Raw genomic sequence first — 18952 nt, forward strand, 5'->3', positions numbered from 1 at the left:
ATGAAAATGCATGTCATATTTTTGAGTGGAAGTGTTCTTAATGGGCTGTTGTACATGACAGAACTACTAATCATTTGTATGTTAATAGAGGATCTATAGGGCTAGTTAACAGTAATTTAGAAATGTGGCTTTGCTGGGTAGCTACAGTAGCCTAGTTAAAAAGTAGTTATCAGTACAGGCTCAGTGGTGAATGTGAACTGTTTTCACTTAAAAATCGCAAGGTAGCTAATGTTAAACTCCAAATGCCAAAAGCGGAACTGCCTAAAGTGTGGGTGTATTTTATTTGGATTTCAGAAATATAAATGAGGTTTTACAGATGTAAAAGCAATGGGTTAAATGTTTTAGTTTTAGTTAGCCAGCAAGCCAGTGTCATGAGTTAGAGTTTCGCTTGAGTCCAAGGGGGATTTGAACCTGGATCTGTCACTCATCCAAAAAGGGAAACGCGTTACTCGGTTAGCTACAAGGTAAACTGACGTCCGGGCAGCAAAGTTTTGTTCTGTTCAATGTGTTCACTTGTATATATGTCCATTTTGTGTGTGTATCCTATGTTTTTATTGGCTGATGTACCTAAATGTCCAAAGGGGAGACTTTATGGGCCTGGTTCATTTCTGATGATGTAATCAGACCAGAAAGATTAAGAGTCCAGGGCTTTATTGTGTGGATGTGTGAAGTTGTTTGTCAATTCAGTCTGTTGAAATGGAGTCAGAAAGAGCAGAAATGAATGTTTCTAAGGGCTGAGAGTCTATGGTGATTGTGGTTATTTCTAGGGAACCCTGAAAAGTGCCAAACTCTCGGTACTATACAGGTAGGGGGCAGGTCGCCCCACCAAGCCGTAACTTGGCGGGATGGCATACCTGCCATCTCAGTGTCACACAGGGGCAGATTCAAGAAAAGAAAAGCACAGATGATCACCATATTCACAAACTCCATTCACACCCTCCCTGTGCATAAAAAGCATATGCCTTTCTCCACGCAACCATGCCATTCAAGAACCATGAGTATGAGAAAACAGGGAGTCAAAAATACATTCAGACCCTCTGGCTGTGTCGGTTGACGTATATGTGTAAGTGTAAAAACGTGTGCAAAATCACCTCTTGATCAGTTGAAAAAACATGCAAATGAACCGTTTGTCTGATGTAAATTTAAATTGTGCGTGCACACTGAAATAAATGCAACTTCAAAAAAAAAAAAAAAAAAATTCGCCTACCAATGGAGGAAGAAAAATGTAGCCTCACCCCACCAAGCAATCACATCATGCGATCTGTGCCAGAGGCAGTAGAGATATTGGATTAGATGCTGAGCTGAATGTGCATGTACAAGTTAGAGGTATGCTCTGAGTCACCACTGAGTCAGTGTTCCAGAAAACAGACGTTTAACTATGTCTCTGCTGGGAGTGTCACCTTTGTAACTATGGGAGATGGTGAAGTGTACAAATAACAAAAAATACTGGAGTGTTAGATACTCCAGTGAAAGTCAAAATAATACACTTACAGTAGTAAATACAAACATCTTAAAGAGGGGGAAAAGACCTGAAACAGCTGCATGTGGATGGGGATATGTCCGATTGAGGCCATCTCCAGGGGTGGCTTTTTGCCTTTGGACATCAAAGATGAGGCTAGGTATAAATGATACCAGTGGACTCTGCAATAACAGTATCAGACTGGATATCAGAAGGTATACACCCTTCCATAGACAGTAGGTTGAGACACATTTGCTTCCCATCACCTGAACAGGGTGTAGTTTGGAGAGGCAAAATGGTGCACCAGATCTCATATAGCATTAGATTCATTGTTCCAAAAAACCTCAGTACATCCCACTGCTGTGTACGGAGAGGGATTTCCCTATTTTATTCTAACCTCAGATATTACCCAATGGGCAATCAGTGTGTGGCTAAAGGATTGAAATGTCACATCTCTCCCTTATGCAGTTATTCCTCAGCTGCCTTTTAGAGGTATATAATGGTTCTCTTTTCAAAAGCCCCAGCCATTTTTTCATTAAAATGGGATGCTAATCATTAAGCATTTCAATTGGGCCCACTATTGACCTGGGAGTTGTGAGTTTCCTCCCACAGTCCAAAGACATGCAGGTAGGCTAACTGGAGACCACACATAGGTGTGAGTGAAAGGTGAGTGAATGGTGTGTGTGTGCCCTGTGATGGATTGGCAACCTGACCAGGGTGTGTTCCTGCCTCTCACCCAATGCACAATGGGATAGGCTCCAGCACCCCTCACAACCCTCACCTGGAATAAGTGGATATAGACAATGGATGGATGGATGGATGGATGGATAGAAATCACAAAAATAACTTGAGAAAAATGCAGTTATACATGCACATTTACAAGCGTGAATCCGCAATAGCTGCGACTGCACACACACATGCATCCATGTGTGCATGCATCCACGCACAGACCTTCACACAAACACGTGACCTCTTCTTTGGTTCATGACCAACCTTTCCACAAAATATTGTGCAAATCTGTGAATCCATTCGGGAGTTATGTGCCTTTTTGTGATAGGCCACACCCATCGCCATGCCCCCTCTTGGTTAATCAGCCTTGAAAGTTACTCAGCTCTGCCTTCGGTCATGACCAACGTCCATGCCAAATTTCAGCCTCCTGGGGCGAAAACTGTGGCTGCTACAGGGTGGGACACTTTTTGTGGACCAACCGACCAACCAACCAACCGACCGACAGACAGAGCTATAGAGCTGCAGTCGCAGCTAATAATGATTTCTAAATGTAGTATGTTCATTGCACATACAGAAAACTAAAATAAGTTAATTGCCATTGTACTTTAACCTGAAATCTCACATTTGTTTAAATGGCATTTTCATAGGTGGGGCCAGGTGTAGGAAAGTTCAAGAACGAGTGTTGTCAGTTGGGCGACTAACTACACCCTTGTGACACACCCTTCAATAGAGTCATCCTGTCACATCACTTGCACAGCTGACTAAACTTCACATCGTGAGAACTTGTCCTAATCGCATACACACACCACACCCACAAATGACTACTCTTATTGTACTACTCAGCTCTAACCTGTCAGGGCCTGTAACTTTGGTAAAGGTGCACAACAGCTTTCGCCCTCACATGAACTACAGCAAATTTTGTGACTGTAAAATGGGTGACAGAAGAACGTAGAGTAACTCAGGGTGTAGAGTTTGCCTTTTACAGTCAACCAACATAATGGTCAATCCCCCCATTAGAAGAAAGAAACTGGAGCACTGCCATTAATCAATCCAAATATGCATACATATAGGAACATGGAAAGGAGGTTGTGCTCCAGTTCTGACTGAGCTGACCTCAACATTATCAGTCAAACACTGATAGCAAAGCTCTCTCACCCTGACCCTCTGTGCTGCTGGAAAAAGGAGCGTAAAATGTGGTATTTACTCATCTCTAATTTTTCTTTCTCTCTCTCTTTCTCTTTCTCTCTCTCTCTCATGTCTGGAATAGGTTGTAATGGAACTTTTTTCTTTTTAAAGGGATCATTATGATGGTTTTAGTGGCAGGAAAGATAAGCAAAACAGACAAGCTCAAGAAATCTCTGTGAGAACTCTACAGGTTTAGAAAAAAGAGCATGGGTGGGGCAGAGGGGCCCTGTGGGGAACAACCATCAGAAATAAGCCAATGTCCCAGCTTTACTTTAGTTCACATGTGAGAACAAAAGGCAGAATTAATGCTCTGTAGCCCAAGCTCTAATCCTGGTGTGACATTCCTCAATGGGTGATGACATTCCCATTCCATAACGTAGTACTCCCTCATCAGTTTTGCAACTTCCCAACCACAGTGCAAGCACAGTGTAATTTCACACTGACTGAAAGGCCAGCATACAACATGTAAGTGCTTCGCCCTTTGTTCCATTTGTTCCCTGAGTGCTGCTGATAAGCATGGCACTTGAGCAGTCAACTGTCAAATTGTGGAATTGTGTATTAATAGTCAAATTTTCAGCTCATTATTACTCAAATGGCTATACACTATTCTTAAAATAGGCTTAGGTTTCAGACTGTGAATAATCACACTGGTGATGTCAGCTAGCATCACTCAGAAATATTGGGATCTCACAATTCAGATTTTAAGCAGTAAATTAATTAGCTTAATTGGAATATACCAGGTGTCAATCGTGCTTATTGAGATCAGTAAGATATATTATAGTGATCAATTGGCTTTTACTTGTTGTGCTAAAAGTCCAAAGGGCTAAGACCTTTTGGTCACAGTCTACTCTTATTCAAATGGATGCCTCCAGCAGATTAATGTACCATGCCACAAAGTACACATCATATCAAGTTGGTTCCACAAACACAAAAGTGACTTCAATATACTCCCTTGGCTTGCACAGTCCCCAGATCTCAATCCAATAGAGCACCTTTGGGATCAAGTAGAATGGAAGGTTCACAGAATGAATGTGATACTACTACATCAGCATGGACTAAAATCCCTAAGGATTGTTTCTAGAACTTTGTTAATGAAGGTGCCATGAAGAATTCAGGATGTAGGGGGTCTTACTCAGAACTAGATAGGTGGTAGATGAGTGTGTGTGTGTGTGTGTTTGTATATACATACTCACAGAATGGTGTAGCTTACAGTCAATTCTACAAGTTAAAACGGAATTATGATATATATATATATATATACACACACACACACACATATGCAAACACACCCACACACACACACACACACACACACACGTGACAAATTAAAGGAAAAAATCACAAAGTGTTGGGCCGCCACAAGCTTCAATTGAACACCTTCAATGCTCTGGAACTCTAATGGATGGATGGAACACCATTCTTCAAAAAGTCATTCCTTCATTTGGTGTTTTGATGATGGTGGTGGAGAGCGCTGCCTAACACATCAGTCCGAAAATTGGTTGAGATCAGGTTACAGTAAAGGCCATAGCATGACTCACATCATTTTCATACTCATCTAACGATTCAGAGAGATCTCTCCTGTGGATGAAGGCATTGTCATCCTGGAAGAGACCACTCCCATGAGGATAAAAATGTTTCATCATAGGATAAATAATACAGAATAACTTTGTATTGATTTGCAGTGACGCTTCCCTCAAAGGGGACAAGTGGACCCAAACCATGCCAGGAAAATTCCCCCCACAGCATAACAGAGCCACCTGACCCCCTCACTACAGGGGTCAAGCATTCAGGTCTGTATCATTCTCTTGGTGTACGCCATACATACACTCACTCACCTGTCAAGAATATGGAAAAGGGTAACTCATCTGACCGTCACTTTTTTCCACATCTCTACAGAACTACTAAAGATCTACGAAGCTAAAAGTAAGTAAGGGACATCAGTGTACCCTGATGTCCCTTAGTGTCTCCAAATTTACCCAAAATATCTAAACTGTGCATTGCTATAAATCATAGCATAATCATGTACTTCACTACAAATCAAATGTTTTAACTCATGCAACTCACTCATGCAAATCATTTTCAAGTGAAAATCAGTATATGGATCTAAAATTTCTATGAGTCGAAAAAACCTATACAAATCTTATTCAAAAATGAATTGAATTATTTTTGTCCATTATAAAGCATATAAATTTACTCCTTTGGTTTAAGATTAAACATTGATATCACATTGATAAAACCATTGTGACACACTGTAGTACACATACCTAAGCATGTACTAATTCACACGTATGTTTTTCAGTAATCTGCCGTATGTAGCCTATTCGTTTGCTGCATGGGAATGGGACGACATTACTATTATTATCACTCCACTGGAAATTCTTACCATAATCTAGCACATATCGCCACACATATTTGAATCAGTATTTCCCATGCCATTTCTATTCCATACTAACAACTGGGGATATTAGCTATCCCCCAATACAAACGTTCTGAGCATTATTAGCGAAGGCTAAGAGATGTCTCTGACAAGCAATGTGAATATATAGCACTACCGAAAATATGACACAACGTAAATAATTGAAATGTTACAAACAATAATACATGCATGTTCGTACATATCCAAGCTACACTTCATGATTCTTATTTTTCTGACCCACACCACAACAAGTTTCTTTAGCCATGCTGATGAGTCGACAAAAATGTGTGCAAACTAAAAAATTATGGTTTGTTCATGCAGGGAAAAATGATGCAAGCTGAACAACCTATACACCTTTAGAAATGTAATTTCATTGGCTAAAAGGTGGCTTCTTAGCCATTACTATAATAGCTTGCTATCGGCTGCATGTGTGCTTGGAAGACGTGATGTTCTTCATGTCAAGTTGCTGCTTGCGTATGGCAGGTCCCAGTGGATATACTGAGGGACTGCTTGATCAGATAATCTTGTAGATCTTGTTTCAGAGAGTATATACAAACCAGAGATGGTAACACTACTTATGTACACAATATTGTGGGCATGTATTCAACAACAAAATGGAAAATAATGATTCCTCCTGAGAGTTGGCATGTTTTTGAGACAAAACCTACGTTTTTTTCAAGGATTTTGTTCGATGGACCTTTGATGTGATAAGGATACTGACTTCACATTGACTCAGGTCATCTGTGGATTTCCAAAACACATAGAAGGTGAGGACCCTCCAAGCCTGTTTTGCCTCCCTACAGGTTACAAAACAAGGAATCATTGTCGCAAAAACATTGGTGTTTATAGAGATAGAACTGTGAGTTTGAGCACTTTCATAAGGTATATTATGTGAGGTAGGCTATATTCTACCAGATGGATAGAAAAATACGTCCTCTTAAAAAACTGAATGAATGCAAATAAACCTGCACTGCCCTAATATTTGGCACATGTGTAATTCTTTCAATACTGAAACAGCCAAGATGTACATGCTTTCTATGGTCTTCACACATCTGAGTTATTGTATACCACGGTAGGTCCAATCTGGAGATAATTCAATAAAACCTATTCAATCTCTCTATAAACTAGCACTAAACATTCTAGAGAAAAAAATCCATGCAACGTCATCACTGCAAAATACTTTAAGTTTAATTTATTCAGTTTAGATGATCTTTGTTTTTATTCTTATGTTTGTATAGTTTTGTTTTAAATCCCCCACAATCTGGCAGCACCACCACCACTCAAGAGTAGTTACACTTTGCTCAGGCAGTAGTCGCAGAAACACTAGATCCTCATCTAGAGTAAATTGTATAACTCAATATGGTCACACTTCATTTGGTTAATCTTCCATTACTCAATGAAATACTCTCCCTAGTGACATTAAGACTAATTTTAAGGCACCAATTTTAAAGCACTCTCCCATGAAGCTAAAGCTTGGATAAAGGCACAGCAAAGCTGCCACCATTATAACAATAATGGTTTCCTCCAGTATTTTCCATTGTAAAATCTATTTTACTTTTTTATCTTATTGAAATCTATTTTTAGCCTGGATACTGTTATCCACTATATCAACTCAATTTGTATTGATTGTGTGTTGTGTATTGTACTATGACCTGCCAAGGGACTGTAGATGGAAATCAGCTGTAGCTGATTGTGAAATTTGTTAAAATCTACACATGGTCCTTGTGAAATAAATAAAATAAATAAATAAATAAATAAATAAATAAAAGAGTGCACTAACCCCCTAAGTAAGGTAAGGGTTTCCTGATTCGGAGACGAAATGACAGCAACTGCAATTTCTGCTTTTCACAACGATGTTGTACTTCACTAAGTAGCTCACAACCTGATCAGCTCCCTGATGATATATGATTAGAGCTTAATTACCTTTACTTTGGCCTAGGAGGAATCAAATAGCCCCAGTCTGAGAAAAACAAACACATTAGGAATCTAATTAAGTGGTGCTGCATGTCAAATTAGGGGGATTCATTTTCAATGCAGTCACAGAAATACAGCAATAAGACAAGTGAAATCATCAGCAGATATGGCCAAAAATGGAGATGTGTAAGAGGTGTTTTGTTTGGCATAGTTGTGGCTACATAGAAATTTGAATAAAGCATGATGAATGGTAAATCGGTTACGGTTAAAAAAAAAAATTTTTTTAATTGTTCAGGACCGAATGAACATAAATCCAAGAGCCGAAGAGTGAGAACAAAGAAAGTAAGAGAAAATATAAATGCACACAAAAGTACACAAGTACTCAGTACACTGAGCTAAAGATAATGACATGAATCATACTATAAAACGGATAGTTCTGCTCCTGGATGCTCATTGGCCAAGAGAGGATTCCAGCCATGCTATAATCCCTAATAAACCATAGGTAAATAGAATGTTTGCACATTTTAATATCAATGCAAGTTTGACCACTTTAAATATTGTAACCTTAACAGATCCATTAGCCTACGAAAACAGTAAGAACAGTTCTGTAAAATGTCGTTTGACTGCTTTGGATTAATGACTTTTGATGAGGTAACTTTGCATTAGTAACTACAGCTTAACTGGGAGTGGCCAAATTAATGTACACAATAAGGAAAAGGGATATTTTTTGAGGCTATATAAGTGTCAACATTTTTTTTTTCTTCTTAGTTTTCTAGTTATTGTCTTTCAGTTTCACCAGCGTTCAATTAATTACTTAAAGAGCTAATGTTACCTAGTTTGTATGTAGTCAGCTAAAATAGGGGCAAACAAGGAATTATTGTGCTTAGTACCCAAATTCATTCAGCGGAAGGACACACCACACACATTAAAAACATTACTTGTTAAGTTGTTTTGTCGTGATTTTTTGGTGAATTATTGTACAAGATATATAGATATATGTAGACACTCTTTTATAAAAAGAGAAATGCCACTCAAACCTACAGTGTATCATGAATATTGGCATGGCTAGGGAGTCTGCCTGCACTCTACTTCACGTCATGCCTAACAACACCTTCTAGCCATCCCAGTATTCAGGATATAACATGGGTTCTTGTGCCATAGCGCTTTAATGTATAATGTTGCTCCTGTGATTTACTTCCTAACTAAGCTCATAATTAAAATTAATACATTACAAAACAATATCTGCTCTACTGGAATTATGTGCTGTGGTACAAAAACAATATGTCAAGCCTTCATAACTAGTCTTATGGAGGCAATTTACAGAGCACTGTTATTGGCACTAGCCTGCTGGGTGAAATAAACATTGTGTTTAATTATTACCCAACTGCATTGTGTTCTGAGAAGCATAAACACTTCTGAGGCCAATATGGGGTGAATTCCCACTCACTACATCTAAGGACATCTGCTCTGGCTCAGAGGGCGTGCTTGTGCTGTGATAGATCACATCACACACAGCAGTGAAGGGTGCATGTAGGGGGAATGAAAAAAGAAGGCCAGGGGCACTGTGGGTGTGCAGGTGATACCTGTCCAGTGCAGCAACACTACCCCATAACACTACTTCCATTTTGGCAGGGAGGCAATATGAACGTGTCACTGTGGGCCAAGCCAAAACAACAGCTGAAGAATACGGGTATTTAGGAATTTAGCCATTCTTCTGGCCCCCTGCTCCACATCAGAGTTATTAACTGCTGAGGAAGCAGGGGCTAATCCCCAGACTAACCAATAAACTACAGCCTCCTCAAGCCCAAGTGACCAGTTCACCACCTTTGTAAAATTGAAGAATTTCATGTGAAATCTACAAACCTGATTGCCACTTAGGGCCATATTTACAAAGGATTTGTTGGGTTTTTAGAGATGCTAACAAGACAAATAGCACTACATTGATAAATGTAACACAACCAATAACTTGTAGAACATGTAGTTCGCAATGCATGTATCGTAGCCATTTCAGATTTGCAAGTGCAATTCAGTCCTCTACCACCTCCAAAAGGAACGAAGCAATGTGATAGCCTTTGCAGGAAATACTTCCAAAAAACAAGTAGAAAATCTGTTCCGGAAGTAATTTTTGGGTTTAAGGCTTGAGTTCTATTAGTAACTTAATGAGACATGTTAAAAGTGAGAGTGCTTATCCATTGCATCCATGGATTCTGACACCTGTCCAAAACCCAAGTTCACTAGAGATACAATAGTACAATAGAGTACAACAAATTTGCTTTCTTGCCATGCGCAAGACACATCTTAAACAATTAAAATACCGCCAGTGCATTTGAATGCATTCGATGCGGCTGTGCTCATTTACAGTCAAATTAATACTCCACTAAATTGAAAACATGCAGCGATGCCGAATTTGGTGCATGCTTAATAAATATGGCCCTTAATCTTTAGGAGGAAGATTGTGCTCCAGTGAACAGAGACATTTGGGCATATGGATTCAGGAACCACAGTGGTTCTTTCTTAGAATTTTAATAGGAAAAAACAAGAACCTTGCATAACATGATGTCCTTGCATGCTTGCAGCCTCTGGCTGAGATTCTTATCATAAATATCAAATGTGACAGCTTTTCCTTTGACAATCAGCCTATAACAGTATACTCAGTGAGTGTAATATTAATCTGTGCTATGACATAAACATGCTTTTGCCCTGGAGATTAAATTACTATGTACACCAAACTAGTTTCAAAGAAAAAATTTTGAACTAAAATGTAAATAAATAAATTTGTAAAAAGTAAGGTATAAAACAGATAGCTCATTCCACGCTGTAGGTTGATCAGGAAAATGTCATTACCTATGTCACTTAAATGGACACCATCCCACATAAAAAGCCCAGCCTGATCAAATTTAATTTCTGGGTACCTATTTGATCCACCCCCAATAAACAAATGCCTACATGTCATTTCTCACCCATCCACATGCTTTGTAGATCAAGATTTTTCTATCGCTCTGGAGGATGACTGAACATATGGCAATAGGTATAGGCTACCTTGACGGTACCTAGGTCATGGCGCAGCAGCAGGGTTAGCAAAAAGGAATAGCAGTAAGCTAACATTAGCCAACATGAACTTGAGGCCATTTGATAAAAATGTGGAATCAAAAGTTCTGAATCAGTATTTAGCAGCATTTCCTGTTAAAACTGCTGAAGCTTGCTTACTAAGCTAGCTAGCTAGCTTGCTACAGTATTAATACTGGTGCATGGTTTCAGCTTGGCATTATATTATATTAGCCAATTCTTTTATCTGCAAACTATATTGTATGCATCATAATAGCCTATTCTTACAGACCTTACCTATGGAAGGTCAGGTGTTTATCCCTGAAACAGCACAATTTGTGCAATTGTATGCTGCGCACGAAGGCATTTTAGTCAGCTGGCTAGCTCACTCCCTTCTCTCTCGTGAAACTACATATGTGCAACAAAATACGGCGCCACGGCAGATTTTTAATTGCACCATTTCAGCTGATCAACTTGGGCCAATGGGATGTATGGCCATACTGGGAAGTGTTACTTCTAGGCCTCGACACTCCATATACTTTATATGGGGAGCAGAGATACTAATTATTTATTTACTGTACACTTGCCTCAAAAGTTAAACATTTTACCCAATCTACTTTTCATATGAAATGTAACGATTGCTAATCGAGTTCCAAAATATCATCGGATAAGTTTTATTCCCTATTCACTTTCATGGGGAGCTCAATGTTTTGCAATGAAGACATGCGCAGTACAAGTTTACTTCCAGGGTTTAACAGCTTAGGGCCGAGGGCATGCTTTCCTGTCTAGTTAAATATGCATGTTTATGGTTCTACCTCTCGCTCCGCCTCTTCCTCTCTGGTGCAGCCACAAACGATAGACATGCATATTTAACTAAACAGGCAGGCACACCTTCAGCTAACCTAAGCTTGTGAAGTTCCGAAAGTAAGCCTGTGCTGTGCGTGTTGACTGTAAAACATTGGAGCTCCCATTAAAGTGAATGGGTAATATCAAACTGAAGGAAAAATAAAACGTCTTCAATGGTATTTTGAAACTCAATTGACGACCATTACTTTTCATATGAAAATCAGATTGAAAAATATTATGTAACAAAATATGCACATTTTAGTAAATATTTTCCCAAGACTATCGGACCAAAACAACCATTGTTTCAGAAACTGCTGCACATAATGAAATTTATGATCATAAAAAATGGACCGATGAGGTTTTCTTTGGTTGTTAAATGCACTTGGATTACTACATTGAATTCAATGGGCAGCAAGCACTTTTGCCCTCAAGCTGTTTTCCGTTACTTGCTAGGCTTCACCACCTGCCCCTCCTACCCTCTCCAGTTCCTTTGTATGCTCTATGCCACAGACCTGTATGCAGCTCTGTTACAATACTGTAAGCTACCTGCCACCAAGTGGTTGGAGGTTTAAACAAGGGACTAGTGCCACTGCCACTTCTTTGTGCACCGCGATAGTGTTTTTGAAAATCTATATAATATTATAAATGATACTATCATGATACTGAACTGTATCAATATTTTCTTACACCCCTAGTAAACAGAAGGACCTTCTCCAGCTCCGTACAAGTAACAATCTCTTAAAACCACAAAACTGACTGAATTATAGAATACTATAAGTAAAAGTATTATTACCACAAATAATTTAAATAACAAGGCTGTGATCATGTAGTTTCAATCAAATTCCAAGAGCTTCTCCAGCTCTGTACCAGCAACAACAGCAAAAAAATACAAAAATTCACAAGATAAGTATGCAACAGGTCCGACAAGAGAAATAGTCTAGAATGAGCAACCAACGCTACCAAAAAGAAGTCCAAAACATTTCCCGTACAGTACATGCCTGGGAATCCATGGGTGGCGAATTACCCCATATACTATAGCAGATGATAATAATGACCTGTAGGGCAGTGATCGATCCTTGAATGTGTGGAAATTGTTCCTGCAAATGTATACAGGACAGGATTTTCCCAAACAAACGACCACATTTAACTACGCAATTTTAAAATGATCCCGCAAAAAAACCACAAGCCGCAACTCAATTTCAAGCGACTTCAGAAATAATAATTATCCTGCAATAACGATAGCTAGGTTGCAGCCCGCATGTTAACTACTTATAGCATAATAATACTTAGTAAGCTAGTCATAAAATTAGCCACCTCGCTAATATCAGAAAGAAAATAAAACGTTTCTGTCATGCAAAATGCACAATATAGGCTAACCTTGTTCTTAATATGTGTCTGGTGCATCATATGACATTTCTGGCACAATATTGCACAAAATAAAACATTTTAACATTGAAAGGGAGCAAGTCTGACAGCTAAGCTTCTTTGACAGCATTCACCTTGGTCAACATCACTGTGTAGTGAGAAATCAAACTTTTAAGGGGGGCTTACTCAGATAATATTCATGCATTGTGTCTGCTCTAGTAGCCTGAAAAATTAATATACTCAGCTCAGTTTTTTATGTAAATATCCTGTTTACACTCAAAAACAAACCTGCAATATTCTCTTTATCTATACAAGTGGATTTCTTTGGGAGCCAGAATTGGCAAGAGCACTTATAATATGTAACTTTAAGTTGTTTTTTTCCCCCCAAAGTCAGGGGAGGGGGGTGGGGGGGGATGTTAGAAATCTGGGCATTTGTTTGTAAATGTTACAAGTGATCACATTTTTTCCTAAATGTATTGTAACTATTGTTAAAGGCACCTGGTCACTCAAAGATATTTGTGTAAGACATTCCTTACAACAACTGAACACTAATTGTGTAATTGGTCAGGCGATTGTGATATTCCATTGCCAGAGATTCCAAAGGGATTTAGTGGTAAAATTTAAAATCATTTTTAGCTCTAGGTAAACTCCTGTCCCTACTCATAATTTCAGGCACAGCAGAGATTACACCCTAATTTAGCCTAAGGGCTGAGAGGAGCTCAAACCAGGTTACCAGACTTGGTAAACATGGGGTAACAAAGGAGTAGGTGTAGCTGCATGTAGCCTCTGAATATAGCAACACCCAACACCTCTGACATATTTCCCTGCTTTGCTTTTTTTTCTTGGGTGGGGGGGGTTGTTGTCCAGACTTGATGTCTAAGACTCAGACTGCCAGTTAGCAGAACATGACCTGTGCCAATCAAGTGCCTGGCACAATGTGACATTTTGAGTTCAGTGGCTTTCCCTACACAGTAAATTACTCCATTTCTGAACTGACATTTTATGTTTGTAAAAAATGTGTGCATATAATAAAGTATGTTCAACAAATATGCCACAATATTTCATCCTTTGAAAATACCTATGCATCTGCAAACCTTGTATGTTAACACAGGCCTATTGTAAGCAGAATTGCTGAATTCAAATGCAAAAACTGAATGCTAAGGTCAAAACTTGAAAATTCCATTTAAAGAACAAACAGTCTGTGGATGGGTATTTAATCTCCCTTAAGGTTCTGGTGGTGTTCAATAATAGAACTAGAACAATGGCAGAAATGTATTGTGAAATCATATGCATTCTAAGGTATCTAGGATAATATAAGCATTAGATTTAGTCAACATCTATGCCACATTTGTTAAACAGAGAATAGGGAATACATCAGAGCTAAAAATCTCAAAGATAATTCACCTGACCGTATTCACCAATATAACAGATCTGAATTTTATCATTAACAAAGACACTGAAATGTCTTGCTTCCTGGAGCAAAACAGTTTCAATCTCAATTCAGTAAGTTGTTTACTCAGTTTAATTAAGACACCAAAGCAGTTACAACAAAGCCCAAACCACTATAATGTAAAACTCTATACGAATAGGGGAAAATATATTTGACAATTTTGCTGGTGTATCACAGATAAGTTAAATACACATACCTCTCTAATACCAATATCAATAGAGTGGCTGACAAGTTGGAACTTGTACAACTTTTAGGCGTAACGATGATGAGAGGCACGGTGTATTAGGTTCTTGTTTCAAATTGCTAATTTTTGAGTGAGACCTGATTGTGGGCATGAGCAGATAAACTTGTTTACAGTAGACAAGCGCCCACATAGCCCTTTGTAACTCGTTTCATAGCGATGTAATGTAAAGGAAAGCAATTCCTCTGTGAATGGTTTTTGATTCAACAATTGTTTTTGCAATCTTAGAAATGTATGGATTCGAAATTATACATTTAAAATTTCAACCGCAGTTACTATTCTTATCCACAAACCGAAACCCAGCCCTATTGACTCGACTACAGTTGACGTGCTCGAGTTTCAATAATGAGGTGTGGCATCTCCTGTGACAAGCTGACTATTGTATGAAAAATGCGAAGCCCTTAGCCTACATCGACCGCGCAAGAAATGCATATGGAAATATTAAAAGGCAGAACTCGTATTGTAGCAGGTTACCACTAAATTCACGCACAAAACAGTGGTTTACCAAAGTCACACATGGTAGACTATATGAGACGGGTGTTGCGTAGTTCTCCATTGCGCGAAGTCCATTTTACATTCGGCAACCTGCACCTTCCGTGTAGCCATACTGTTGTTTGACGCCGCATTTAATTTTAGAACGTGAAAAGCCGAGTTCCGACTTCATTGTGTAATCCAGTTATAACCTGGTGTAACCACATTCGACCAACCGACATTTCATTGTCATTTTGAGAAGCCAGACTTATTTTGCAACCATGTTTTTACACATAAGGTGACCCTATTACTTGTATAATGTCATTGTATACCCTCAAATGTATCACGTTTCCCTCACTTAAGCAGCCCTTCACATCACAGCCTGTGTAGCTACAGTTTAATTTTGCAGTGAGCAAAAACACATGAATGGCATTATATGATCTACACAAGCCACAAAGACAGCTGAAACCAGACTTGAAACCTAAGTTCGCAAAAAATAACTCGTGTAAAATAACATAGTAAACAATTATCCTTGTTGAGCCAAAACGACGCGAAGAGATCGAGGCTAAATCCATAAAAGAATAACGTCGGTAAATGCTATTTATCATATAATCGACACAGTTGCTTAACAGTGTTCCACAATACCCCAATGCAAGACACCATATCACAATGAAGTACACATTAGTTTCACTTAAACAGAAATTGACACCCATCTAATACAGGCCTATGTCACGATTCAAATAGGTTACCTTTGAAATGAGGAACAGTCGGTTTGGCAAGGTGGACACGCTATGTTCCAAAAACTTTTTCGTTTTTGTTTTGAATATTTCCCCTGCCTAATACTTCTGACTCAAATCCGGATTGTGGTGAACAAGGAATGAGACAGTCTGTTCACTAAAACCTCCGCCCATGCGCTAGTCCCTGAGCTGTCATTGGTTAAATCGACAATAAAGGTATTTTCCATGCTTCAGCTACTTAAAATATACCAATCGCGACTCGGAAAAACATTCCTTTAACATTGGATAGGCTCTCGTGGTGTCAATCTCCTTCACTTTCCTTGATCACTGTTGTCTTATTGGCTACTGTAGTTTATTTGTGGTGTGGTAGACGTGCAATGACAGTCGTGCATATTGTCTGATTTCAGATTTCCTGCCCCTGGCTAATTGTTAATTTTGCATACGACACCTGGATAAGATATTATCGAGACAGACCACACCCGGATGACGTCATGAAACTGCTCTGTCATAGTGAGTCACGGGGTTCGTCAGGAGATCTTAGTTTTAAAAGGAATAGGTCCGACATTTTTTCTCTTTCATATTCCAGTGTGGCCAGGGTGGGCGCCATTACATGCTTTTGAGATTACTGTGACATTTAGAGAATTTACAGTTGCCTTGTAATGTCTTAGACCAAATGCTACGTTTTACACACGGGATGATTTTTTTCTTCTTAAATCATCCAGGGCAGAGTCTGCCAGATCTGAAACTGGATTTTGTGCTAGTCAGTTTGTCAGAAATCTTTAGTCAGCTGAAAATATATAAAAATATTTCTCTTTTTCCAATATAGAAAATATGAGAAAGGTAAATAAAATTTCATACACCAAGATAATTAGAATATTTAGCCTCAAATACCAATGAAAGTATTGAATATGCCGATTTATTTATGAAGGGGCGACATAGCTCAGGAGGTAAGACCGATTGTCTGGCAGTCGGAGGGTTGCCGGTTCAAACCCCGCCCTGGGCGTGTCGAAGTGTCCTTGAGCAAGACACCTAACCCCTAATCCCTAACTGCTCTGGCGAATGAGAGGCATCAATTGTAAAGCGCTTTGGATAAAAGCGCTATATAAATGCAGTCCATTTACCATATTTGTCCTGCAATCATGAAATTAAAAGGAAAATGTCGAAACCATTGATAAAAATGTAGAGATCATATTTATGTTCACTTTTTAAAATATCAATTTTTAGTTTAAATCAAGTTACACTTTAACCAGTTAATTTTTTTTAAATAAATCAAGTTACAGCACAATAAACAAATAAAAATTCTGTATTAAGTATTGTTCCATTTACTTAATCTGTGAATAATGTCTCATGTAATGAATGCGTATTAGGATGGCAGGTATGCCATCCCACCAAGTTACGCCTTTGCGGGGCGGCATGGCCCATACCTATACAGCACCAAGAGTTGGGTACTTTTCAGGGTCCCCCTACAAAAATAACTACAATGACTACTGATTCTCAGCCCTTGAAAACATACACTTCTGCACCTTCTGACCTTATTTCAACAGACAGAATTCACAAAAAACTTCACACATCCACACATCACAAATCCTCCAGGCCCACAAAGAATACATCTCCCCACTAGACATTTAGGTACATCAGCCAATAAAAACATTGGATATACACGCAACATGGACATATATAGAAGTGCACACTTTAATAAATAAAAATAATAAAACAAAAAATAAAAACATTGCACTTTTACTTCTCTAGTAGCTCACTGGATAGCACATTTGCCTATGAGACTTTTGTACAAGTGACAGGCCCGGGTTCAAATCTGCCCTTGGACACAGGCAAACCAATTTGTTGGCTAACTAAAAATTGCCTAAAATTTTTTGACAATTGCTTTTGTATGTGTATAATCTTTGCAAGAAACTCATTTTGCTTTGACCCTTAGTTGCACTACAGACTACTCATGTGTAACCAGATTGTGAAACTTTGAACATTGCTGTTTGTCTGCTTTTACAGTATGTTAAATGTTGAAATTTTGTTGTGTCTGTAATCGACTGCTGCTTTCTTGGCCAGGTCTCTCTTGAAAAAGAGATTTCTAATCTCAGTGAGACGAACCTGGCTAAATAAAGGTTAAATAAAAATAAAAAATAAAAATGTATATTTCTGAAATCCATATAAAATACACCTACACTTTAGACAGTTTCACTTTTAGCATTTTGACCTAATTTAACCTTAGCTACCTCGCTAACAAGACGACAGAATGAGTGTATAATGTTAGTACCGACGGATCTGAAATTAAGCACCAAAATCTGCATTGCTATTTGGTCCAGTAGGTAATGTTACCGCTTGTATAGAAACCGGCGCAAGATAATGGCAGGTATATTGATTTTCTTGAAGAACAGTCAAATTCACCACTGTGTCTGTACTATTGGTTGCTGCTTTTTAACTAGGCTACTATAGCTACTATGCAACGGCACATTTTTAAATTAATGTTAGCTAGCCCTCTAGATCCTCTACCAACTGACAAACAATTAGTAGGTCTGCCGTGTACAATACCCCATTAAAAAAAAAATCATTTATTGATAACTGGGACCTTTTCTGGGAGAAACCAAGATTATTCCGCAGGGATGGTCTGCATCCTAATAGAATAGGTGCTGTAATTTTATCCAGCAATATACAGAACATGCTTAGGCAAGCCTGACTACACTCTGCTCTGCCTAATCAGGAAAACCTGGCCACTAAAACCATCTGGAAGATAATTAAAAATGCAAAGACAAAGCTAATGATAACAAGCCAATCCTTCAGTGCGTTAATAAATTTCAGGAAATTAAATGCATGTTCTTTCAATTGGTCCAAAAGTTTTGTTACCACTTTTATGTGATTGTTTGCAATGTAGCACAATAAGCACAATATGAACATGGGGATTTTATTCCATATGGCATTCATAGATATGAAAAGCTCCTAATTAAGAAAAAATATCAGCTTGTTAAAATTCTGGGATTGGGACTGGTTGGAACGAAAACCAGCATACACAGGGGGGTCCCAGGACTGAGTTTGGAAACCCCTGATCTAGAGTATGGCCTTGCTTATGAGTTGGCTCAGCAAT

At 38.7% G+C, this 18952-nt stretch overlaps 1 protein-coding gene across 2 annotated transcripts in view; it reads right to left on the reverse strand.

The window, feature by feature from the left end:
- Positions 1–16031, reverse strand: part of jupa (junction plakoglobin a) — a 67957-nt gene extending 51926 nt beyond the window's left edge. The window contains exons 1-2 of one of the 2 annotated variants that reach the window (XM_064324466.1): positions 15871–16031; positions 7713–7749 (exon numbers count right to left, since the gene is read on the reverse strand). The gene's annotated coding sequence lies outside the window, so the exon portion shown is untranslated. The remainder of the gene's footprint in view (positions 1–7712; positions 7750–15870) is intronic. The other variant, XM_064324465.1, reaches the window with a different exon arrangement.
- Between the last annotated feature and the right edge of the window lie 2921 nt (positions 16032–18952).

The sequence above is a fragment of the Anguilla rostrata genome, chromosome 2 (assembly GCF_018555375.3).
Source record: "Anguilla rostrata isolate EN2019 chromosome 2, ASM1855537v3, whole genome shotgun sequence".
In the NCBI taxonomy this organism is placed as follows: domain Eukaryota; kingdom Metazoa; phylum Chordata; class Actinopteri; order Anguilliformes; family Anguillidae; genus Anguilla; species Anguilla rostrata.